Genomic DNA, 27,927 nt, shown 5'->3' on the forward strand with positions numbered 1-27,927 from the left:
CATACAAGTCCCATGAAATATCTTGTTTTTGAAGTCTACACAGATACCTTATTTTAAGCTAAATAAACCAAAAAGAAAAATTGGAAACTGCATTTTAAGAATATGAGCACTAGTGTTCAAGGAATTGCAAACTCCAACGTCCATATGGACCAACACAGGTTATTAAAAGCTATTTTAAGTGAAGTTTGTTTTCCAATTCATTCATAGTCCACATAAGGAAAGTTTGCTGTGAGCAGTTTAGGAACAAAAATATTTTTTAAATAAAGGAAGGGGAAAAAAAAGGAAAATGTATTCAGAATAAAAGATGCACTTTTAACCCACTACTCCCCACCTGTTCTTCTAAAAGGAATTCCCATGGGCAGTAATTACTTTTGTAGAAGGAAAACAAAACCAGTCAGCACAGAGCACACTTTAAGGCACTTAGTACATCTAGCCTAAGACAAGATTTGCCTAGCAAAAATATACAGCACTAAACAAAATAACATATTTTCAGTGCTAAATGCCAGAAACATGACAAAGTGTTCTCTCCCACAGTTCACTTAAGGTTGGCTGCTTTAAGAACATTGTCTTTCTCACAATCAAATGCAATTTTATAAATCTTCATAAAGTTCTAGCAAAAATATAGTTAAGTAGCTATTATCTTTACAAAGGTCACTGACCTTTCTTAGGGAGAGGTTTCACAGGGAAATTGCCTTAGTGAAAAGGATTCCATTTATATAAAAATAATTTTTATGATTTTTGAAAAAAATTACTACATTAGAATTTGCTTCGGTTCTTTTCTAGTCTCTAAAGCTTCAGTTAAATTCCAAAAATGTATTTAGTGTCGAATTATCCTCCAAAATTAGGCTAGAAAGTCAGCATAAGTCTACAAAAAAATGGTACAGTTAAACACAGTTTTTGACATGTGTCCTGAAGAAAAGGAAGCATAAGCTTTGCAAAACAGCATACAGAAGCCATCAAGGGAAAGGGTTTGTTACACCAATCTGATAATTTGCATAGAAACAATAACACCTTCAACTAACATAAAGGTGGCATTCTTAGAAAACTCTATGTATATTCTCACCCCAGATTAAATAAGACCTGGATTCAGAAATATCTGGTTTTAAAGCTTATGTTCAGACAAATCTTTGAGTACTGCTTATTCCTTTCAGCTCCTGGAAAGAAGTGTTGCAAATGCTCAATGCACAAAACCAACAAAATAAACTTATATCTAGAGTACGTGTGGATATGAAGGGGTATTTTTTCATTTCACTTCTGACTGGAGTCCTAACCTTATGTGTTCTCAAGAAAACCCAGCACAAAGCTCAGGCCAACTATCATAGAAAAATCTCAGAAAAATCAAGTTGGTCTTTAAAGTCATGTAATTCCACTTCAGTAAGCACTCTACTACCTGAAAAGGTAGTAATGTCTGTAAGTGATTAATGGCTAACACATGGCATTGCAATTTATTAAACTTGCATCTTCTTTCACAAACTGACATCACCCACAAAATACTAGGTGTGTGGAAACTACTAGTTACAAAGTACTTGCTGTGTGGAAGCCTTATTGCTGTGTGGAAGTTTTATTCCCGACTGAAGAATAAATTTGGTATTTTTTATTCACTGGAGTTGAAACATCTATTTTGTCAACAGCCTCTACAGTTAGAATTTTAAGCAAGGTAGATGTTAAAATTAACTCAGGACTTCTGTACAATTCTTTAACTTAGTAAGTGAATTATACTTGGCTGTTGGTAGGAAAGAAGTTTAAAAAATGCATGTGTAGTCTTATCTGACATTTACTTTTAAAATGAACTGACCTAAAGGTCACTGAAAACACTGAATTTACTACACTAATTTAAGAGAGAAAGACATTACTAGATAGAAGTGCATTAGGAGGTCATCTGCAAGACTTGGAAAATGTATTGGCTACCATCTAAGTAAGAGTGAAGCATCACTGTGTTTCTCAACCACTGCCCTAGGCTAAACTTTGTAGAGAACACAATGACTACCACGGGCATCTCACTCCTCAATACAGAAATACAGGTATGTGCCCAAGTAAGTATTATTTCCAATTAATTAATCAGAAGACAAAAAGGGTGTACAGATTCTGAAAATACAGAAACTTTCCCTGGAGTGCTAAAGAAGGGAGATATCTCATTTTTTATTCACACAGACCATTGTTTATCTTGTACTGAGATTAAATAGCACTATTTGTGAAGAAATGGGAAGAACAGTGCGTTTTCCCTTTGTATAAAAGAATCTTCATTGATGCCAGCTAAATACTTATTTTATAACAAAACAACCAGTGCAGAATTTATTTTAATCAGTGAATTTGGAAGTGTGCCTTAAAACACATAAAAATTATTACATAGTATGCACATACACCTTGGACAGGGACATTAAGAAACAAGAAAGAGATACTTATTGAGATAAACAGTATCAGCTTTCCATTCAACCTGAAAGGAGAAAACAAATTAAACAAGATTTATAATTGCCTTTAAATACATGCTTGAAGAAGTTAACCACTGTCATACCCAGCAAAGAGATACAGCTGAGCCGCATTAAGCCTTCAGCTTGTCACTCTTTTCTTATGCACACATTTGAAGTACCAGAATCACAAAATGATTTGGTTTGGGAGCAGAGTGACTTGATGCATCATCCAGTTCCAACCTCCCTTGCCATGCAAAGGAGCACCTTCCATTAGGCCAGGCTGCTCACAGCCTCATCCAGCATGGCCTTGAACACCTCCAGGGATGAGGCATCCATAGTCTGCATACCCTGATTCTCTGGGCAAGCTGCACGCCACCAGCCTCATTGCATCCTACGTGCAATCTAAACTCTTCTTTAAAATTGTTGCCCCTTATTCTGTGATCTACAGGCCTTCTTAAAAAATCTCCATGTAGCATTTCACAACAGTGGTAAAGGCAACAGAGTAACAAAGCCGGTGGCAAGAAACAGATGGTCAAAAAGCAGGTGATCCTACATCAGAACAATTATGTTTAATCACCTAGGGCAAGATAAAGTAGAACCTGAAGGCCTGAAGATAGCAAGTTTGATCAGCAGTGAGAATTTAGACACTAAAAAGTTTTGTGTCTAGGACTGCTCATAAAAATCAAATCTAAATACAAATGCTAAAGGGCTGTATTACTGGATATAGTGGTTACCACTAATACCATGAATTTGGTTTTTTAAAACTTCACATTAGTGAAATATATCAACGATAGTCGTTCCTTTGGCTTTTTCTTTTCCCACTTTTCTTGGTTGTATTCCACTGCAACAGACAGAACACATGAAGGTGGTTGTCAATGTTAACTGTATTCAATAAATGTGCATGGTTGTTCTTATTCTAGTTGCCACAGTTTTGGTTTCTGTTTAACTAGTTTTCAGGATCAGGAAGCAAATAGTTGAGTTCACTCTGAAAAGCAGTAAGGAATGCAACTATAGACTATACTTGGCAATCAAAACTTTATACACTGTTTTGTTTGGTGTGTTTTTTTCCTAGACACAAAATATTATGATTCTAATATACTCATGTACCCACACAGGCTTAAAAGAACACAGCAAGTGCAAACACTCCCCACTATTACCCCTTAACAAGCACTCCAGTTGCTTGTCCGCTCCAGCATACTCTTCACTGCTACTGCTCACATCACTGTGCCTGTCCATATCACACTCACTTCTAAGCAAACCCATTTCTAGTCAGACAAGTGTGCAATTCCAGTTTATGCGTTTCATTTTCACAGCAGAAATCAGCCCTTGCATGCACATTACAGATAACATAATATTATAACAGAATGGAACATTATAAACTAGACTATCCCACAAAGTTAAGTGAGTTCAGGAGGAATTAGTGAGCAAGGACTCAAAATAGCACTTGCAGCACACACGGAAGTCACAGGGACACATCAAATTCTCTGAAGCATGTTTCACAATGTGTAAGAACAGAAAGTGCATCCGTATATATACACACATATACACACCTTAACAAAAGACGAGGTAAGGCAACATTATTACTTCCAGCATACCATTAGCACTGAACAGGATTAAAATAGAAAACAAAAGGTAGTCCACAGATTATTAGCCAGCCAGTCAATAGCAAGAGAAAAAAATTATGAGAAATGTTTTAAAATACTTTCTTTTTTGGATTGCGTATCAGATTATTATGAAAAAATAACAGTTACAGTCACTTGACTAAATTACATGAGTATTAGAAAAACCAGAATCACAAAAATAACTTCAGAATTATGCACTGCCCACCTTCTACCTGTCTTTAACACAACCAGCTGTGGAACAGGAATGGCTGGATGTCACTGGCATTTTTGGTCTGAACACACAAATTTGCAAATACAGGGCCATACCTTCCCAGCAGTTTTCAAGTAAACATTGGAGAATATTGGAATTACACAACTGAAATATATTACAACCTACATGGTGATTATCTTACAGAAGCCTCTAACACTGGAAAAATAAACTTTAAGGACAAGGTGAAAGATAAAAAGCTGGTCAATTACATTTTAATGAAGCATTCCTATAGGATGATTTAGGGTTGAGATAATTTAACTTCATCCAGCAAATAACCTGTATCAAGGTCTGGCACTGAAAATAATCTAGAGTAGTTTTTTGCATCAGTTAGCTAAATTGTTGCAAATTTGAACATATGCAAAGAAAAAGAAATGTTGACTCTGCAGTTGCTGTTTGCAGATTGTTTTCTGACTGCATATGAACACAAAGACCAGGTATAAAATGCATATAACTAGGCTTGATGGTAAAGTTTTCCAAAGCATTCCAAACTGATCAGGCCACTACAGTAGGAAGCATCATAGCAAATCACCTCAGGTAAGCAACTCCCACGGAAGCAAAGCCACAAAGCCTAGAAAAAATCTGATGACACAGAGATTTTTTTTTCCCTCCACCTGAATAGAAAACAGTTCTCAGAGCAGCAGAGTTCTGCAGACTGTGAATGTTTGAGAACCAAATCACTTCTGCATTAAGCTTTTGGTATGTCAAACATATTTAATACCGTTAATACTGAAAAAACCTGTATGACATAAATTGATTAAATAAATAAATCTTAACATCAAATTACCATAGTTAGAACCCAAACATCAAAGCCTAGAACACCACAGGTGAGAAACACAGAGATGTTTTTCACACTTTACCTGTTACTCCTACAATGACCGAAGAAAACAATTGTTTTTAAAAACTTGGACAGGTATTTGGTGTCTCTTTTTGGTTGTTACTAACATTTTCATGAGAGCCACTAAAAAATATACCATTCTTATAATGGCAAACAGGTGCCTGTGCTCCTTCATTGTAGACTTCTTTTCCAATTTGCTTGGAGATGATGAAAAAGTGTAGATCACAGGAAGAAGAGAAGGAGATGAAATAAACTGACTCTATAAATCCAGTATTGTAAGAAGTGCTAATGACATAGCAATAAATATCTAGTTTTCTCAACCATATACAGTTTGCCACTTATGCATCAATTTTGTTACTAAGAAGTCTTAAAGCTTTTCAGACATGTTTTAGAAAAAGTGGAGAGCACTTTGGCCTTAAACAAAATATATTATTGTTCCCCATTACCTTCAAATTTCTTTGCATTTGATTTTTTGTTCTGTATGCAAAGATTATCAAAGGAAGTGAGTAAACTAGCCACAAATTTTCAGGTTTACATTTAATAAATTAAAATTATTTAGAAAACCAATCTACCAACAATTTAAGGTTTTGTCTAAAGAAGTAGAACAGAGTTTTAGTCTGATTTTTTCCTGATTGCCAGCAAAACCAGTTACCACTGCTACAAAATAGTGGGGCAATGATGTGATGATATAAATGCCTGTATCAAACATAACAAAACTTTTGGAAGCAAAGTTTTGTGACAGCAACTTGAATAACTACTAATTAATTAAAAATGGCTGAAAAGGTCACTAAATTAATGGACACTATCTGAGGACACTCAGAGGTCTGAAAATTTGCACCTCAGAAAAAATCTGAGAAAAAAAACCAACCAAAAACCAAATAAAAAAAAAAACAACAAAAAAGCAAACAAACAAAAAAAAAAACAAACCCCAAAAAACCCACTACCACAAAACCAAAACAAACCAAGAAAATGAAACCAAACAAAAAAATCCCCTAAATTTAAGAATACCCAACCTATTCCAGACCATCCAGTCTACTTCTGTCATATTAATATTCAACAGTTTAATTTTTCCAATTGAATGGTAATTTCAAATTGTCCAATGGTATAAAAATTTGAGCACTTATAGACATGCAAGGCCAAAACTCAAATTCTGAACTGACCTAGACAGTCTTGAGAAGCAGCTGGAACCAGTGAAGGCAAGTTTGGTAATAGCAAACTAAGTTCTACTGCCAAGGACAGAAAACAAAAATGGAAAAGATATGAGACAGAAAGCATGATAATCAGCAAGCAGTCCAGATACACTCATTTAATAAACCAGTTTAATCTTGTTTCATCAGTGTTGTACCCAAATTGTTCTTTCACATAACAGAAGATGGCAACTACTCCAAAGACTGGAAAGCTCAAAAGAGAAAATTCAACAACAATAACAACAGCATTCTCAGAGCTAGAAAAGTACTTTATAAAATGCACTTACTGCCCCAGTGGAAAGCTTTAAAGGTTAGCCATGCTCAGTATTATGTAATGAGTTAAACATCTGCTGCCCTGGAAACATTCTTTGTTAGAGAACTCTTTCTGTAATTGGAAACTCCTTTGGAAAAAAGCCAAATATAGTATCCTGAAACAAAAACAAAACAGCAAAGAAAAAGTCAAGAGACAAAATTCCAGTGGTTGAATTTCTTCTTGGAGCCAAATCTCCAAGATTGCTTTTTGTACTTATTTTGGTGCCTTTTTTTTAGTTGAGGTGACTAGCAACTAGGATTTGGTTTTCAGAGGACAAAGAAGAGAAGAAAGAATGTTGCTCCAAATTCACCTGAGAAGTTACTCCAAGTAAGCTGTAAGAGCCAGAGATACTCTCTTTTTTATTGCTCTCTCTACAAAGCATTGAAATAGTTAAATATTAATATTGAAATTACTTTGCCAGAATCTCCACAGAATCATGGTTTGTCTAGATTTCTGCTAACCACCTACAATACAATCAACCATATGTCACTTGAAATCATCATCTAAGGGCTCTATAAAACCAGAGTGAAAAAAACACTCTCTGGTTTTGAAGAACAAAATTTTCCTTGTTTTTACCATTAGGGAAAAAAACACACCACTGCAGGAAGGAATCTTTCTTCTCTGTAGGGTCTTCATTGACAGCTTCACCACACCAAACACAGGCTGCATCACCAATACATTGAGCCCCACAGCCTATCCCCACCCTTTGTGGGGTACTCTTCTTGTGCCTATTAAGATGAAATTACTCCCATTTCTGGTTGGCCTACAATAACCAGCTTCAAACCACTCGGCTTCAGCATTTTCATTCTTCCTCAGCTGCTTTTCAAGCTTGGTGGGAGCTTATTAACACTTCAGAAGTCTGTCTTTTAATCGTCTTGCCAACTCCTCATTAAGAAACTCTCATTTGCCAAGATGCCTTAAAATTAAGTCCAAACCACACACTTGACAGCAGTTTGAATATTCACACTTTCGGTCTTAAGCTGCAGCAGTGTACTACTCATACAGACATATGTGTCTATAAATATTTTCCTCAAACATCAAAAAAAGCTATCAAGGGTAACAAGCTTGAGATTCTCTGCCACGAAGTCCTAACACACACCAGGCATGATAAATGTGAAGTCTGACATTACCTGACAACCTATTTTGAGCCTTCTCTTAATATCATCATATGATACTCAAAATACCTATACTGCATTACTCAACATACTGTGGAGCTCCCAGACAAAATAGTTACAGGGAACTTGATTTTCTCATTGTCAAGAGCATACCATTAATTTCTGTCATAATTTAACACATGTCCTTGTATTTGTATTTAAAATATTCTTCATGCTTGTTTTTATGGTTTTGTGGGTTTTTACTGTTTTGACACACAATATTTCTGGATTTAGTAACTGATTTAGCAATATGTTTAAAATAAAAACCCCTGTTTTCCTAAAGCAGGCTATGACTATCATGAATACAATTTGCAATTGTCAACATTTCTATTTCCAATTTAACCACTTAGGAATTAATAAATTTTATTTACTTAGAGAACCGATCTCAGACTTATCCAAATTTTATTTAAATCCCAAGATTTGGCCCCAATAACTTACAGAACAGCATAGTCCCAATGCTTATTTGCTGTGGCACACACAAAAAAATTGAGACATCCTACACTGATTTATCTGCACAGGGTGGAGTGGAATTCACAATTTCCTCCTTTGCAATAAAAACAAACGAACCAAAAAAACCCCAAGCCCCAGAACAATAAAACCACCAAACCAAAACCCAAACAAAAAAACAACTAACAAAAACCACCAGACACCTATCCCAGCCCTCACAATGTGCTCCCAAATATTCATCAGCAGAATGTCCTCATTTTCCTGCAGTGATACTGCTCCACTGTACACTTTACCATACTGCTGGCTCTTGAAAGGGACAGCGGGGATGACAGTTCTGGAGTCACAGGATTTACCTTAGAGATGGCCTACCATCATTTTAGTCCCTGCTCAAAAGAGACAACATAACCCCTTCCTCTATGATAGCTTTAATCTTTTACACTCTTTTTTTTAACCTCTGCCAGGTCTAGGGCGGTATCAATGCCCCACATAGACAAGGGGAGTAAGACTATAAATGGAGTGACATTACTTTTAAGCTTCACAACCTGGACAACTCAAATGCAAAGTAGTTCAACTCAGACATTCAAATCAGAAAGCATGCTAGTTAATGGAGAGAACTTTAAAAAGGAACAACAGACAATTAGACACTTGAGGATCAAAGAAGTTTCCCTCCTCAGATCTGTGACTCATCCAGTTACTAATATAACTAGAAAAACAATTCAAGATTAGACGAGTGACTGAGTAAATAAGATCTTTTCTTTGTAGCAGAATCAGCTGGATCAAAAAGCCTAAGAAGAAGAGGTCTTGAGATGTACATACACTGTGTATCTGGATTCATAAAAGAAAAAAAAAAAAATCTGTAAACGTGTTTGAACAGGAATTGTTCTGCTTTCTTTAAAATAAACTGAAATGTCACATTAGCCACTACACATTCACAGTGAATGAGTCATCATATTCCAAAAGAACTTCAGGCATTTACATATAATTATCTTACGAGTAGATTTCTACAAAGTTCAAAGCAAAAATGCAGCAAAGTATATGTATCAGAGTTTGAAATGCCTTTTAAGAAAGCATGGGTTTCTTTTAAAAAAGTTTGTGTACCATGCCTTTTTTCAAAGGTGAACTTGCTATTTCATCTATCCAATCCTGAACTACATACTTCTTCCTTTATTGTGTGTTAGGTACATCTGGTTTATTCCTAGAATTGTACCAGCATAGCCAGAAGTCCACAAAAAAGAATTCTGGTCTTCAGGGTCACACACGATATAAGCCCCTGTGGAAGTACACCACCACTAGCAAAACAAATTTTTGGTTTGCAAAATCTGTTCTACTTATGGCTTGAGAGTTCCTTATACCAGTACAGCTCCAGGTCTGCATACATTGTTGATTAGTATTGGAAAACTTTAGTGATATGTCTATACTTTATTCACAAAAAAAAACAACAGTCTTGTACAGGGAGAATTACTACTTACTTATTTACTACTAAGACATAACAAAAAGTGAAAAGAAGGGAAGGCTGTATCCCCAAGCTTAAGCAAAAATTTAAGGCCAGAAAAAATTCAAGTCTCTCACTGATGATTCAAACTGCAAGTCATAAATAAAAAGTAATAATATTAAACATTGTGCAGGAGACATATACACTTGCTTTTTCTGTTTTCAGCAAAACTTTGAGAAAATAGTAACGCATTTATGCAGTTACAAAATTTTATCTGCTGACATTTGAATATTCAGAACTGAAAACAAACCTGGATGTGACCTATTAAGAGGCAAACTGCTCCAAGCATTAGCAAGCCACATCACAGTGGTTTCATTACTTTGAAACCTTATAATAAACGCACTTGTACTCCTCCTTCTCCTGCTAAATCCAAATTCTACTCTTGAATGTATGTAGCACCTGTTCAGAAAACTAAACTTCATAGGGTCAGCCTTCCCATAGTCTTTCTGCAGGAACTGAAGAAGAGCTGCAGCTGGTAATTGAGGGCACCTAAAGTTAGACTTTCATTTTGAATTACCCCCTAAAAAGAAGGTGGTGGATAACAGGGGAAGAAGAAAGCCTTGAAACTTGAGTCTTGCTAGACTAAGATCAACTTCTGCCAATATTGCTCTTCAGTCACATCTTTGGCAACTTTAGCACCCTAAGAGGCACAGGACACATGTTTTACATACATTAAATATTTCTCAAGTTATGCATCTCCTTGAAAGCATTTCCTCTGGCAAAGATACAACTTATTTTTTAGGTTTTGTTACAAGGAAACTTGCAAAAGGTATTAACTATGCTGTGAAAAAATACACCTCAGCATAGTTAAGCTCACATTACCTGCAAATAAAACAATCTTCTGCCACTTCCAACTAGATACCCAGAATTTTACATTTATCACTAGGATCATTAATTACTTAAAATATTATTATGAAATTTCATGCCCAGCTGTGAAAGCACAAGTACAAATGACTCTGTAGTGTAGGCAAGCTGCTGCTGCTATTTCCAAGGATGGCTGACTGATCAGCTGTTAAGAACTGGCCACACTGGTTTCCATATTTTGCAATAGTCCCTTTTGATGATTAGAGTAACTAAATGAATAACCTACTGCTGTGACTCGGGATTTTACTTTATATTTCCTTTCTATAACCTTCTCTTAGACCAAGATGGATATCCTGCAGAAGCTTCAGCACAACTACAGGTGCCTTGAATTCTTGAATTTCCTGAAACATTAAGTCCTTGAACTTCTTTTTCTTCATATGCTGCTTATAGGTAGCTGCTCTCTAGTTGCGTTCTCTTTCTCCCAACTTCAACCATGCTTTTATCCCTTCCTGAAGCAGAAAAATATACACATTATGTAAACACAGCAGAAGGATATTTTAATCACAAGACTTCTATCTATGTCAGGTTTCTTATCTGGTTGAGAGTATAGCTTCTTCCCTAGAGAATAGACACGAGGGCTGGAGCCATGTTATGTGACACCAGAAACAGCAGCACTGGGTTGCTCAACAGGGAAGAAAAACAATGTCTTGCTTTCAGCAGTCAACTCCTCTACATTACAAAGATGTGCAAAAGGGAAGAGCAGCACTGAAGAATGCATCAGGAGAGAGACTTCAGCTTATGAATTACTGATCAAAGGCTGAAATTAATTATAAAGACAAAAGCTATCACTGAAATGAGCTGGTTCAGAGAAAAATCAAGAACATTGGGGGTTTTGCCTCTTTGGTAAAAAATGGTTAGATTTTGTGGTATACCTGCCCTTTGTTCACAACTGGAGAATACTTTCATTTCAAAATTATGAAAGCTTCTACGCCTTTGGACACTTTTAATTGTAAACTCAGCTTTTGCTGCTAGTAGTGAATAACTTAATTTGCACATCAATCCTTGATTTACACTATTTTTAATATCTTTTAGGCAGAGAAACACAGGCTCTTGGTTTTTGCTTGAAAAGCATCAAGTCTCTTTACAGACTTTTTGAGAATAAAGGAAAGGAACTGAAGTGTCACTAAATGCAAAGATGAAAGCAGAGTAAGGCAAAACTGGCCCACTGCATTTAACTGAAACAAAGCAAATGGAATGTTTAATGACAAGCAAGCCAACATTCAGCATGAAACTGTGGGTACACTTTTACTGTTGTTTTGGGCAACAACTCTGAGATGCTGTTAAAAAAAAGAGGAAAACATAGAAAATAGTTGCATGATTAAACAAAACCATTATCATAATCTTAGTAATTCCAAAAACTATTTTCAAGTTTCCTGTCTGCCAAAGCAAACTGTAAACATCAATAGTTTAACACCAGGACTACATTCATACCCTTAAAAAGTCTGTAAGCAGATGGAAAGAGATAAAGTGAGATACTAACCAAGACAAAACTTTCTGCTCAAACAGAGCTTGGAATGCAGAGCACAGTGAACTTGTACTCCTGAAACTTTAGAATAAGTAAGTCTAGCTTACATTTTGTGACAGATGCACAAGAATTAACTGAACATGAAACAGTAACACTACACCAGAAACTACATTACACCCCAGAAACTGCCCTGAACTAAGTCACTTTGCTTCTAAGAACAGAGAACTGTAAACATTTATTTACACAAAATTGCAAAATTAAACACTCTCACTATCATTACAGGGGTGTAGCATTTCCAACAACACCACCTCTTTATCAGATGGGAAAGAAGTAGCATCATGTTTCTGTACGACCATGGGCAACAACTTTAACAGAGGGGTTATTTTTGTAGCAAACCAGGAATTCCAAAGCAGATAAAAAACCCTAAAACATTAGTTTACTGTTTAAAGCACTACAAGAGGAAAATGGGTCTCATGATGCAATTGCAGCAAACATTTTAATTTTACAGATCTGAATAAGCAGTATGGACAACTATCAGGCAAGTCACATGGGAAACTATGACCCCCAAGAACTATTTTACAGGTTACCTCTGCCAAGATCTAGAGCATTTTGAATATCACCCAAGAAAGCAGCATGCTAAATGTAGGCAATCCTTGCCTTGGGATGACTAGCGTGCAGAGGAAGAAGATAGCCTTTGACAGTGCAAGCTACCCTTCAACAAATATACCTGATTTAGAGGTTACAGGCACTTTTTGTTGTTATTTCAGTAAGAAGGCCATGAAACCAGTAAGAAGGCCACCACACATGCTAGCCTTTATACACACTGCTCTATACCTACAGGTGCTGTTGAAATTCATCTGAAAGCTTAACAATAAGATGTAACAGTCAAAATACTACCTTTTCTTCTTCTTACAACTTTTTCAATACATCTTTTTTACCAAATTCTACTGAGACTTTTCTCCTGTATTTTTAAGCAAAACTAGATGGCATGTCAAAATTAACACCTGAACATCTAAACACCTGAACATCTAAACACCTGAACATCAAAATTAACACCTGAACAACCTTAATATCAAGGTTGAATTCCAAAATCAATTCTACACTGGTGAAATGCAGACCTAAAGAAGAACTAAGCTTAAAAAGATACCACTTCTAGAACTGTATTTCAAGAATATGCATCACTCCAAATGAGAGCTAAATATATGTTGAGTCAGAGGAATACTATACATACCAACATTCAATATTCCAATTTTGCTCAAATTGGTTTTTAATGAAAACTATATAAAGTTGATCAGAAAGAAATTATACACACAGTTTTCAAACAAGAAAACAAATATGTAAGACATGATCTAAAAAGATGTCATTACTTTACTCTGGGCTATGAACGGACCAATCTTAACTGAATAATAAACAGCTAAATGTAACATTATACTTATCTATACGTATTTATGAAAATACCCATCTTAACTTGTAAGATTTCTTTTTTTTTTTAAAGATTCAAACATTGATATTTAAGCAGTAATCAGTGTCAAGTTGTAACTGCTAGTAACTGTTTTAATACAGAAGTCAGAACTCATGTAGGCAAGCTATATTTATATTTCTGGTTACTAATAAACTTTGTTGCACTGCTCAAGACAGACATGCACTATCAGCATTTCATATCCACTGGAATAGTAAAAAGCAGAGTATTCAGCCAATTCTTGAAATATGTTTTAAAAATCTTAAAAACCACTTACTGTCACATTTATAATGTGAACATTCACAAACTATCTAACAGTTATGGTTTTCAGTTGGTGTCCTTTGTGCAAAGGATTTGAAATATATATGCTAGTATGGCTGGTTAGTAGTCAACTTAATCACTTAAGCCTGGTCATGACTGCTTTTCAAAACAAAATAAAAATTCTTTCACATTCCAAACAGATATGAAGTAGTTTGCATTCCACCATTATTTTTCCACAGGAACAAAATATTTACTGCCCTAATTCCTAACATACCACCTTAAAAAGAGTGATGCAAAAACTTTTAACATTGGTTTGGTCCACATGAAGCCAACAGAATTAACAGCAAATAATTCCTTTCTGTATAAATATGCCCATGTGCAGGCTCAAATTTACTTAAACTTTAAACTACTATTAAGTTTAAAGCCAAGAAAATATTTGAGAAGTTGCACTAACGTAAATTAGAGGAAAAAAAAAAAAGAAAAAAGTCAAATGGAATAGCCTGTTTGTCATTTGTCTTGCCCTCATGCAGGTAAAAAAGGTTAGCCACAGGTACTGTTTGACAGCAGCACAACAGTCCGTGTCTGCAAAGTGTTTGATCTTAAAAACATTAAAAAGATTGGTACAGAATTGACATTGCTTAGAATTAAAGTAATGTTGTTCAGTTTTTGCATCCCTTCTGAGACTGCAGAACCAACACTTTTGAGGACTGTGTTTGGCATTAACAGCACAGTTAATCAGCTTACATCATATTTGAAGCATCTGTGAATATTTTTTCACTATTTGACACATGAAAGCCCCAGCATATCACCAGATCTTTCCACTCCATAGGCTATCTGGCTGCGCAGCAAAAACGCACGAGGTACCCTCAGATGAAATTACAGATTGATGAAAAGTTATGGATTTAGCTTTTCCTTGTTCTCACATCTTCAGTACTTTAAGTTTCTCACTCATACGACCAACTTCCAAAACACCAGTGTGACTCAGGACGATCCCTGTTATCCTAACAGCCTTCCTACAGCCGGTGACGACCTCCAGTTCGGCACAGACCTCCGCAAGGGTTAAACTCGCTGACGCCGAGTTTAGGGGAGGAGCCGGGGCATGGAAAGGGAGAAGAAAATGGAGAAATACGGGAGGGAGCTGCCCCGGGACTCACCTGCAGCACCTGCCACCTGCGCCGCTGGAGAGCCCCGCGCTCCCGTGGGGCGGCCACGCCCGAGGGAGCAGGGAAAGTAACAATTATCATGGTAATAACTACAGTGAAAAAGTCCAGAAAGTGCCTCCGCCCTCCCGGCCGCGCAGAGCGGGTTAAGAACGAGCCCCGGCGCAGAAGCTCTGCCGGGGCAGGTCAGGGCAGGAGCCCTTCCCAGGGACCGAGTAGGCAAGAGGGAACACACCAAACTTCCCCGCCTGTCCGGCGAGGAGGGGAGTTTCCTCCGGACACATTAGAGGGGAAGGAAGGAGCCGTGTAGCCGGGGGTAGGAGAGGGGCTCCCCGCCGAGCGCCGCGCCCCGAGGCGGGAGCGGGCGCCGGAGCCGGCGGCTCGGTCCGCCTCCCCCGCTCCCGCCTGTCAGGCCGCCTCCTCCCTGCCTGCCTCCTCCCTGCCTCCCTGTCTGCCTCCCTCCCTGCCTGCCTCCCTCCCTGCTTGCCTCCCTGCCTCCCTCCCTGCCTGCCTCCCTGCCTGCCTCCCTCCCTCCCTGCCTGCCTGCCTCCCTGCCTGCCTCCCTCCCTCCCTGCCTGCCTCCCTGCCTGCCTCCCTCCCTGCCTGCCTGCCTCCCTGCCTGCCTGCCTCCCTGCCTCCCTCCCTGCCTGCCTCCCTCCCTCCCTGCCTGCCTCCCTCCCTGCCTGCCTCCCTCCCTCCCTCCCTGCCTGCCTCCCTCCCTGCCTGCCTCCCTCCCTGCCTGCCTCCCTCCCTGCCTGCCTGCCTCCCTCCCTGCCTGCCTGCCTGCCTGCCTCCCTCCCTGCCTCCCTCCCTCCCTGCCTGCCTCCCTCCCTCCCTCCCTGCCTGCCTGCCTCCCTCCCTCCCTCCCTCCCTCCCTGCCTGCCTGCCTGCCTCCCTCCCTCCCTGCCTCCCTGCCTCCCTCCCTGCCTGCCTCCCTCGGCCGCTCACCTGCCGCCGGCGCCGGCACCTCGAGCGCGCCGCCGGCCGCGCTGCCCCCGCCCCGCCGCCTCGCCCTGCGCTCGCCGCTGCCTCAGGAGCCGCCGCACCCGTCACCGCTCCCGTTTGGGGAGGAAGCGGCCACCATGTTACTTTCTCCCCCTCCGACGCCTACAGGCGGCCCAGGGCCCGCCCCGAAAGGAGGCGGTGGCGGCGGGGCCGGGAGCGGCGCTGCGGCGGCCAGGGGGCGCCGGCGGGAGCGGCCGCAGCCCGCGGCGCGGCACCTGCGGCGCCCGGGGACCGGGCCCGGCCCCTCAGGCGGGCAGCCGGGCTGCGGCTCCTGTCCCCGCCCCGGCTTCGGTGAGCTGCTGGGCTGTACCAGGAAAAAAGTAGTGAGAAAGGAAACTTGGCGAATCACTGAACATTCGGACTTGGAAGAGACCCACAAGGATCATCGTGGTTCAGTTCTTAGTCCTATACAGGGCACCCCCAAGAATCAAACTGCGAGCATTGTCCAAATGCTTCTTGAACTCTGTCAGGCTCGGTACAGGCTTGGGGAGCCTGTACCAGTGTCCAGCTACTCTGGGGGGGAGGAACCTTTTCCTAATATCCAATCTAAATATCCTTTGATGCAGTATCTTATAATTCCCTCAGGTCCTGTCACTGTTCACCAGAGAGGAGATCAGCACCTGCCCGTCCACTTCCTTTCATGAGGAACCGATGGACTATGATGAGGACTGTCCTCAGCCTCCTCCAGGCTGAACAGACCAAATGACCTCCGCTTATCCTTGTTTGGCCATGATCATTTCAGCTACCTACCCTGATGAAGCTATGCACTTCATAGGTGACTCATTTAACCAAATAATATTCGTCACATTTTCTGAGAGATAAAAAAAGTGTAGTGGTATAGACAGGGTAAGAGAAGCTTACCTTGAATGAAGATGGTAGACGCAGTTTTTCTGTATTTTAATGAGGCTTTTTGTATTTGAAGCATCCTTCTGGACAAGTTGTCCAGCAGTGAGAGGAGCAGGTTCACAGTGCAGTGAGTGAAGAATTGGCTGAAGGGCAGAGCTCAAAGTGTGGCAGTCAACATGGCTACATCTGGCTGACAGCAACTCATAAGTGGTGTTCCTCAGGGTTCAATTCTAGGGCTAGTCCTGTTTGACGTTTTTATCTGTGATCAGGAGGCAGGAGTTGAAAGTGCATTTAGTATATTTGCTGATGATACTAAATTGGGGGCTACTATTGACTGTCTTGGGGGACTCTTTGGATGCAGAGCAATCTGGATATATCAGAGCATTGGAAAATAATCAGTGTCATGATGTCTAACAAGAACAAATACCAGATTCAGCACCTGGGCTGGAGGAAGACTGGACGCAAGTACAGACTGGGAGAGGCGTGTGTGTAGAGCAGCCCTGCAAAAGGGATCTAGGGGTGCTGGTCGGCAGCAGCTCAGGCTGAACCAGCAGTGTGTGTCCGGGCACCCAGGAGGGCAAACCCCATCCCAGAGTGCATCAGACACAGCATCACCAGCTGGGATTGGGATCATCCTGCTGGATTCAGCCCTGCTGCAGCCTCGCCCTGCTGTGCATAGTGCTGGGCCTTGCTGTCTGAGAAGGGTGGGAAGGTCCTGGAATGGTCCAGAGGAGAGGAAAAAAGCTGTTGAAAGGGCTGGAAGGAATGTCCTATGAGGAGCAGCTGAGGACTCTGGGTTTGTCTAGTTTGGAGGAGAGGAGGCTGAGGGGTGACTTTATTGCCTTGAACAGCTGCCTGAGGAGGGGATGTGGGGAGGGAGGTGCTGTTTTTTTCTCCCTGGGACCCAGCAACAGGATGTATGGGAATGACTCAAGGCAGCACTAGGGAAGGTTTAGACTGGTCACTGGAAACTTTCTTTACAAAGAGGGTGGTCAAACACGTCTTAAAGAAGTGGTCAATGCCCTGTCACTCTTTGAGAGGGTTTAGGATGTTGGCATCAAAAAAGGACTTAAGCTTTTAGTCAGCCTGGGAGTGGTCAGGCAGTTGGACTAAATGATTGTTGTAGGTCCCTTCCAAGAGAAACTATACTATAGGACTCTATTTGGTTCTACCCTAAGGTGTCTTCCTTTCTGGCTGCAGATTTCTACCACCTCTCAGCAACTCTGACATCCATCAGGTGTTCCACTATTCTGGTTTTATTCAATCACTGATTAGGAAGCTGAAGGGGTGTTTTAATGTGTTCATTTTTTTTTTCCTGAATTCTTGATTGCAAAAAGTATCCTAAAAAGTCACTGTGTAGTAGATCTGCCATAAAAATTGAGATGAATATCCTTTTGGTAGCACTTAGTCATGGTATTATTCGTGCCATCCTTAAATTCCACCTACCCAAAGGAAAGAATGAGGCAAAGAGAAAGGCAGTTAATTTATGCCGTCCTGATCCTATTTCACCCAAGGGAGGTTAGTTCTCATCCGTGCATCTAAAGAAGTACTGGGTTGTGGTTCTTTTCCTGGAATACCATGAATTTCTGGATCCCTTCTGCCCTTTTTGTCTTTTAACCAAAGCAGATGATCAGTGTTTTTTTAAAATAATCCTCTAAATCATGCATGTGTCAGGCAGCTTGTTACTGACCCTGAAAACCAATATTTTAATAATTTTATGTTATTTATTCTGTTTAATTTATATCTGAGTAGCAAAAAATCTCCCTCTGTTCAATGTAATTTTGGATAGTTTTCAAAAATTGCCTTGACTGTGATTAATCACCAATTGCCAAATTTATACTCCAGGTAGGCCTGATCATTCAAACTCATTGAAGCAAATAATTTGTTTATTTTGAGTGCTTGGAAATAAAAATGCCTTGCCTTTTCAGATTTCTGACAGAACAATTGAAAATTTCTTCATAACTGCTGGAAGATTTAATTCCTTAATCTTGTGGTTGCCTCCACTCTTATGAATTATGGAAATTACATCAGAGACCACTTCATCTTCTCTGGCTTTTGGAACTGACAGATGGAGTAGGAGTTGGGTCTGTAAAGGGGGTAGTGAAAAAGAATAAAGGGATGGTTGTCTACTGCCCCAGGGAGTTCTGCTGATTGCAATCTGTTAAAGACTGTGTGAGGTAATGCTATCACTGTAATACATGGAAGATCTGATCACTTTACTTTTGAACAGCTATAGCTGTGTTCTGCAACTCCATGTAAGACAGAAAACACTGAATGCGAGTGTTTCGTCTTTTTGTGTAGCTGGTTATGGTTTCACAATTTATTTGCTCAGACTATATGGTATGGGTGGCAGTTGAAGATTCACAAGCTCTCTTTGGCTTTAGTCATTTAATCAGTGACATATAGAGATGGGATAAACATAAAATCATTGTCATATATAGCTTCAGCTTAAAACATGTATCCTGTAATTGGCAACTGTATTTCAGCAAACCTGTCTGTTTAAAAACCATCATATTGTCTGAAAGTGTCAGGGTTTCAATCCGGTATTATAAATTATAAATTTTTGCTAGTTGTCACTGTAATGAGATCAAAACCTAAGTTAGGCAGTTCTTGCTGAAAGGTCTTCATGAATACCAGCAGGGGAGGGTAAGGATACCTTTCTTTATATTAATTATTTTTAAATTAATAATGTATGCTACTTAAAATACTGGCCTAAATTTGAGACTACTTTGGAATTAATCACTTTTAAAAATCTGGTTATCTTGATCTTTTCTGCATGAAATGTGGCAGGATTTTTTGAGATATTTATCTTCCAAAGGCTTTCTCAGTATATTTTTCTGAAAAAATATCACATTCCCTTTAGTTGTAAAAGTTTTTGGTTGGAGTCTCTCTGTGTCCAGCTTAGAAGGAAAGAGGTCTTAGAATTGTTTACAAATGTTTATGATTCCCTCAAGTATTATATCTTACATAAGTCCTCAGTAGTTGGGAAAAAAGTGTTTTTTCTGCTAAAATTTACTGACCAAGATACCTCTTGGTTTTGGCTGCATGTAGAAAACGGGGGGTTCTGAAAGCACAATCTTGCTGCAATGCCTGTTTTTGCTAGGACTCACTTCTGTCTGCTTTTTGCTGTTAGATCTGGCTCTGTATTTTTTTAGCAGGTTCCTGGGTTAGCTGTCATACAACAGTCACTTCTCTATACTCACAGAAGATTCTCTATGCTGTTCCATGTTGAGCCTGACTGATCAACCCATGTGAGCAAAAAGGCAGAAAAGACAGTAATTTTTATAGTACACTCAGATTTGTGTTTTGTGTAATTTTTGATCCGCCTGTAATTGCTGAGATAATTGATCCTGTCCTAATAGGAACTTCTCTGAACATAAATGCTGTTTTAAAGTTCAGGTCAGTTTATGCTGACTTACTTTGTCCCTCACTTACCTAACCTGACTTCTTAACTGTAGGTACTTCCTTAGGTCTTAATGGCTGGTTTTAGTAACATAACCATAACCATTTTTTATTCATTTTCCAAGAAAATTCACTTCTTGGAAATGATAAAACTCTTCTTCTTGAGCAAAAACTTGCTCAGTTTATAGAAAAATCTGGGTTGACATGATGGAAATAAATACGTACCTTCACAAAAACTAAATAGGATCTTTTAATTTAGAGAGAAGACACAAAATAATGTCTGGAATATAATGTCATGCAAATTGCGCCTGGGTTGGGGAAATCCCTGTTATAAATACAGACTTGAAGATGAACAGATGAGCAGGTGGATGAGAGGCTGGACATGACCCAGCCATGGGCACTCACAGCCCAGAAATCCAAAAGCGTCCGGGGCTGCATTCAAAGCAGCGTGGGCAGCAGGGCCAGGGAGGGGATTCTGCCCCTCTGCTCTGCTCTGCTGAGACCCCACCTGCAGGGCTGCAGCCAGCACAGGAAGGACATGGACATGTTGGAGAGAGTTCAGATGAGTCATGAAGCACCTCTCCTAAGAGAACAGGCTGAAAGAATTTGGATTGCTCAGCCTGGAGAAGAGAAAACTTTAGCGTGACCTAATTATGGCCTTCCTGTACCTGAAAGGAACTTAGAAGAAAGATGGAAAGAGATTGTTTACAAGAGTATCTAGTGACAGGACAAGGGGGAGAAACTTAAAACTGAGAGCAGATTTAGATTAGATATTAGGAAGAAATTCTTTACTGTGAGAGACTTGGCACAGGTTTTCCAGAGAAATTGTGGATGCCCCATCCCTAGGAGTGTTTATGGACAGGCTGGATGGAGCTCTGACCAACCTATTCTAGTGGAGGTTGTTGCAGGGTGTTTGGAAATAGATGATCTTTAAGGTCCCTTCCAACCCAAGACGTCCTATGATGTCTTATATGAAATTCAAATGTGAAAGGTAGATATTTAATTTCTAGATGCTTTTTGGGGCAGCATTGTTTATTTATGTGTAGTCTAAAGAAGGCAATATGAACAATAATAAATTTTCTAGGCTTCAACATCTATTATTATATCCAATGTTTAGCTTATTTATTTTATAAAATAGGTCCACCCAATTGGTCTTTAACTGGTCCTCTGAACACTGACTGGGAATGCATAGCAAATTAATTTGTCATTTTATCCACACTTAACAGAAAGATAGAAGTTAGACCTTGTCAATATTAATAGGATGTTCCTTGTTCCTTGTTGAATCTCAGAGATACTGCTGGAAATGGGCATGATCCTGCAAAGATGAACAAAAGCGAAACAGGACACAAGAGAAAAGGAGATGGAGGCAAGTAAACATAAACATTATCATTCTATTGCTATTTTAGTTAAAGAATTAAAGAAGCAACAGTTCTTACACTGGGGGAGAGCAAAATGCTCTCTGGAAAGAGAGTAGGGATGTAGGCTGGGGACTACTGTTGTGAGGGTCTTTGGCAAAGAGCCCAGGTGTCTGGGAGCTACATGGCATCAGTTAACTCACTTGGGAATACATGAGAGTGTTTCTTCCTGAGAGTTAACCACAGGCTGTGATTCCACAAAAACTTCAAGCCAATTGAGGAGGCCAAAAAGCACAGGTTTAGCTTTCTTGTGGCTCCACATATACCACAAAGACATCAAAACAAAGGCTTTGTTTTCCTAACAAGAGAGCACCCTAGCAAGGTTGTTAGTAAGAGCACCCCCTTCCTAAGCCACTCAGTCTACTAAAGAGTTCTTCAGAAAACACCTTTGAAAAGTGGTTGGAGACTCACAGTAGTTCTAGTCACAGTGGAAGCAGGTGAGTACTGTTTGATGTGTGGGGCAGCAGGTAGAGTTGCCTTATCCAGACAGTTAGGGTTTCTATTAAAAGACCCTATTTACATTTGGTGTAAGTGAACTTAAAAGCTAAGTCCACTCTTAAGATTTTAATCCTGGAAGCATTTATCTGAGACCCTATCTCAAGGGGAAAAACAATCACTCAGTGTGACTAATGGAGTTGGGTCCCATTTCCAGACCATATGTAAACACAACAAATGGGTGTGTACTTTTGGTTTTGTTTTTTTCCCTTTCACAGTTCCTTTTTCATTTATTAGGTGCTTTACAGGGAAAAGAATGGGAATTGAGATAGGACAATAGACTATGTACAGAGGCTCGTTTGTATACAGAAATATAATATTTGATCCTACTGGAGCATCCCAGAGTAAAGAAGTGATTCTCTTGCAGGACCCTGCAGGTAAACAGTTAGCTACATGAATACTGCCTAGCCCTTTTCATTCCTGAGCTAATGGTGTTGTCACTTGAACATAAAAGACTTCAGCATTCTCAGAGGTCTCTCTGTTCAAGTTTTCTATCTCTAGCATGAGAAAGCTGGAGAGAATGACCTTGTAACATATTTCTGGCATCAGATGAGTGAAAAATTAGGTTGGATATCTCCCTGTGCTACGGTACCCATTGGCTCAGGAGTGACTCAGCCTTTCATCACAAAGTAAATAAACAGACTTCTCTGCAGCGTGCCATAGATGGTGGTTGCACCCATGACCTTAGAAGTTTGTATTCTCTTTGCTCCATGTATTTCTCTTCACTCTTTTCAGAAGAGTAATTGCTCCTTGTACATTTTTTTCCTGAATCTTTGTTCTCCACTTGTTTCCTAAATTTGTAACGTATCACATAACAAAGAGAAAGCCTAGATGTATGATCAAATCAGTGCTATTTGATGGCAAAATATGCAGATATGTTCCAGATGCATGCTGTTCATTTATATCTTTTCAGGCAACAGGAAAATATAGTAGCCAGAACATATCACACAGGCCCTGTATTTCCACTTCTTTCCCCAGGATTTTTAACTATATTTTATGAATTACTTAGTCTCTCAATGCTAATTAAAATATTATATAAATAATATTTACATTTAACATAAACATTTAACATAAACATTTTGCAATATCAGGATAAAAACACATCAAAAGTGTTAACTTTTTATGTTACTACTGACTAATGAAACTTTTTTATATTACTACTGATTAACTAAAAAAACCTAGTACTCAAACAGAAAAATATTTCTCTGCTAGAACAATGCTTTCAGACTTCATTTTACTATTCCATAGTGGAACATTGCAAACCCTGTGAAAATTTTGTTTCAATTGGAGATAATCCAAGCACATAAAAACAAGATTTTCCTCAAATTGTCTGAAAGCAGAAGTTATTTTACAAACAGAAAGAGTAACAGCAAGAAGAAACTTAGTTAGAACTGGGTGAAAAACACTTATATGAATTAGCTCCAAAACAGTTGCCTGATAGAGTAGACAGCCTTGCTAACATGTTGCCCAAGCACAACTGGATGTAACTGAGAGCATGGCCAATTAGGCTATGATTTTTGTTATTTTGACTATATTTAAAACAATAGAGTGATAAATACTTTATATAGAGCTTTAAAGGCTCATAACTAGATACTGTTGTATAGCAGCAGAAGCTGTTCCTCTGGTGTTTTACCTTGCAAGCATATATAAACAATTTAGTACATGGACACTAATATTAATATTAGTGAATTTCAGAATAGCTGCATACTGTAGCATAAAGTCTTAAACTGCATACACTAAAATACATACATTTCCAAAGAAACCGGGCTTTCCTATTTGCAAAACTGTAGAAATAAAGGGATGTGTAACATATTTTAAAAAAATGAAGGAGCTTGACTGTGATTAGAATCTGGATCACTGGAACACAAGTGTCTTAACATGAAGTCAGTATTATGTATTCCACAGTTTCATGTATTTCTATTATGACATTTTGCAGAATAGCCATTTCTAAAAACAATGTTATAATAAAATAAAAAAATTGATAAAACAACAACGACAAAATAATTAATAACATATTTTTCTTTTAAAATATAATAAAAATTTATTTGAAGTAGCTTATTTAGGTACAGCAAGATTTCTCCTTAATGCTGAGCAAACTAAGAATTTGGTCTATTAAATGTAATTCTGTTAGGACATGTTAATCTACTTTTTAGGGTCTGCTAATTCCTCTTGTATATTTAATGCTGGTTTTCCTCTCATCTCTGTTGTTGTTTGGGGTTTTTATTGCTATTTTTACACAAATTACTTGGAATTTCCATTTCAGCTGTATCCAGTCTTCCATAGAAAATTTTTAGTAAAGACCAAATCTGCCCATACTTGCTGACATTATCTAGAACCAGAAGAACATACCATAGGACTAAAAGGTGTACTATTGGAGGTAATCTGTGTATGTCTTAGTAAAAGTATGCATGATTTGTATATTATAAGCCTGAAACCAGAATTATTTTTTTTGAAAAAGAGAAACCTTTATTTGAAACCTTCCTTAGTAATTTATAGTGCTTTGGGAGAAATTTTTGTCTCTTAATACGTATTGCATTGTTCATAGGATTATTCAAAAAGGATTACTTGCTATAAGAATCCTTCCTTTCCAGCCTAAGGTACTTTCACATTGTTTTTCTCAAAGTGTGGAAGAAAGGTGTTTTTAATTATATCCACTGTAGTAAATACAGTATCTACATTAAAAAACCCCCACCAACCTGATCTGCAGGATGTCACTGAATTGATCTGATGGGCTGTGCTGCAGGTTCATACCTAGTGAAAAAAAAGACCATACCTGCCAGTACCTAATGATTTAGCACATAGCTCTTTGAGCATGTGTGAAGGGCTTTGGTTTTATCTGGAGAATACATGTTACATGAGTTATTGGTACAGTATGGAACAAAGCTTCAGCAAAAAGAAAATGACATATGATCTTCATCAGTGTAATTTCAGGTAGTTCATTCAAGTGCTGTCAGTCTTTACTCATAAAGTACCTTTCCCATTATTTAATGTACAAATGCAGCAACAATCAGAGTGTTCTCAGTTCTTTGGAAACTACCATGATGCCATTGATCTAGTTCCAAGGGTAGCAAAAATCCATTAGCTGTTGAATGCATGAGGTAAAATTGCTGGTATTTCTTAGTTATTGCTGCTGTAAGTTCTACTTATAGTGTTATTTTGATATAATTATGTTTATTACTTGGATGCACCCTATTCAGTTGTTTCTCCAAACAGGGGTTGTGTAGCGTACAGAAAACCTTTTCCTTTCTGACCATTAGGTGGAGCTAAAAATATCTTATACGGGAAAGTTATTTGATTTCTTTCCATCAAATTGTCCCTATGTCTATTTGGTTTTGTTTTGTTTTAGTTTTCCCTGACAGAGAGTGGCAGTATTGTATAATCTCCTTTCAGGAAATTTCAGACACTGGTCTTGGTATTCCTTCAAAAGCTGAAAATTTTCAAAAGCTCAGCAATAAAATCGTCATAATGAAGGCTTCCCTAATTATGATGTTGTCAAACTTTTAAGCTAAACAAATGTTTAAGCACTTTACTAGGTTGTGTCTTACATATTCCTTATATGTCTGGATTGCTGCACTAAAATACCAGGTGAAATAAGCCTGTTTATCACATGGACTCTAAATACATAATTACCTGTCTTTCTGATGTCAGTTTTTAAAATTATTAATACCAGCTACAATTTATGATCTGGGAGGTCCTGGTACTTAAACATAATTCAAATAAGTTGTGTCCTGCTGGTGTTGCATAGACTTTCTTTAGACAGAGTGCTGCTACACACAGATACAGTTAAAACTGGAGTGCAAATGTCTTAATATTTTTTTGTAATTCACAGGGCATGCAGCTGTCCTGACCAGAGGGAGGAAGGTGACAACTTGTGGTTTATAGGATTTATTCTTCTTTATAATGAGGGAAGGCAGCACAAGAGATTCTACAAATTTTAATGACAGTGTGATTTTTGTAGGAAGAGAGGGAAAAGTATTCCAAATTATAGCTACTCCTTCTGAAAATCTGTAAATTAGTTTGTGATTATTATAAATAGACAAAGCTGCTGTTTGCATTCTATTTTGTTTATATTTCACTGAGATATGTTCCTTCATACTGTCATTCACACTATGTATAAGGTTCTAAAGATTTTGTAATTTTTAAAATTATGTAGTATTCAGAAGAAGATTTTAAAAATTGTGGTTAATAGTCTAATTTCTGCTGTGACATGTTTCTTTCCAAATCTGATACAAAATGCAGAAGCCAGTATTCTTTTATATTGTTCAATTTGTGGTTTTCATTTTCAATAGCATGTAGACTGCATAGAATACTGTTAAATTGGCTAGATGATACTTGCAAGGCAGAAGCAAATCTTGTAAGTGGTTTTATGGAGGAGAAAACATTTATTTTAGGAAATAAAGTGGTATTTCTGTGGTATTTAAGGGACAGAAATCATAACCCATCACTGGCTGTAGCAGGGCTTAATACTGTTTTCACTGAGAAGATAATTGCAGGCTTTAATGGTTGTCACTGTTTTGGAGACAGATTCTCCTGAGTGAAACTGTCCTGGTTAATTGTCTCAGTTCATTGAAGGCTCTTGTAATCTATGAGTCTCTTCCTACCTCTTGTTTCACTAAAATCTAGTATGTTTGAGGAGTCTTGAAAAGTCAGGAGGGATTTTACTGATGTTGCTTGACCTCTAAGACTGGGTTTTCACAGTAACCATGTGTCTAGGGCTGGCCATCCTTTAGTATTTAGTAAGAATAACAGTGTTTCTTAGATGAAAATTAATAGTTACCCAGATAATGACATAATTTTTAAAAATTCATATTTATGTTAATCTTACTATGCAGCAGATCTGTATAACAGGAATTAAGTTTTCACTTCAATTTTTATTTTTGTGTGGAACTGGCCAGCACTTTTGTCATGTTACTATGGTTATGGGTTTCTTATATGTCTTATGCAGTATGGTATGCTTACTTCTGAATAATTTCTTCTAGAATGATTGTTTCACTCTTGTATATCTGGTTTATACGTTGTGTGTGGAATTACACACCAGATCTCCTGCTTTCATATGAAACTTTGATCAGACTCATGTAAGTGACAGGTTTTATGTTGTATATCCGTACTGGGCTTGTCTGGCAAGGTTTTGGTAGCAGGGGTGGCTTCTCTGATAAGCTCCTAGAAGCTTCCTCAGTGTCTGACAGAGCCAATGACAGATGGCCCTGAGAGGAACCTGCCACTGGCCATGGCCAGTCCCATCAACAGTGGTGGTAATGCCTCTGTGATAACGTATGAGCAGATGTAACAGTCTCTAGAGAAAAACAGTAGAACAGAACATTTGATCTTACCAAGGACAGTAAAACACCACAGCACAACTTTGGAGAAATAAGTAAAGGATAATAAATAAATAAATAAAACCTAGGCAAACAGAAGTCATGCAAAACACAAGCAGGATGCCAGCTCAGCTCTACAAGGCTGGCAAAGTATAAGTTGTACAGAACAACAATATTGCACTTACCCAGAAGCAGAGGACAAGGAACAGCCACATAGAAAGGACACTGGACATTGAAGACAGAGCCCAAAGAATCAGTTGAAAACTTCTGATAAGAGGTATGATTATGTCAAATAAAGTCAAGTAAGTGAGGATAACCAATTAATATATAATCAGTGTGTATGACAAAAACTTTCTTCATTCAATTCTCAGGGAACTCAGATGGAGGAATGGTCCCCCAGGTGACCAACATGCTTTCTAATACTCAAAACTGTGATAGAATTTTTCTGTCCATGCATTATCCAACTTGCTAAAGAATTAGAAGAGCTTGGTGTTCCCAAGGATTTTGTAAATACTTGCTTTTCTGGTCTTCA

The 27,927-nt window shown here is 38.6% G+C and overlaps 1 protein-coding gene across 3 annotated transcripts in view; it reads right to left on the reverse strand.

The window, feature by feature from the left end:
* DENND4C (DENN domain containing 4C) overlaps positions 1–16,050 on the reverse strand; it is a 71,097-nt gene extending 55,047 nt beyond the window's left edge. Inside the window, exon 1 of one of the 3 annotated variants that reach the window (XM_021535452.3) lies at positions 15,866–16,050. The gene's annotated coding sequence lies outside the window, so the exon portion shown is untranslated. The other 2 variants (XM_085567912.1, XM_085567911.1) reach the window with 2 other exon arrangements.
* Between the last annotated feature and the right edge of the window lie 11,877 nt (positions 16,051–27,927).

The sequence above is a fragment of the Lonchura striata genome, chromosome Z, assembly GCF_050655825.1.
Source record: "Lonchura striata isolate lonStrDom1 chromosome Z, ASM5065582v1, whole genome shotgun sequence".
Lineage (NCBI taxonomy): Eukaryota > Metazoa > Chordata > Aves > Passeriformes > Estrildidae > Lonchura > Lonchura striata.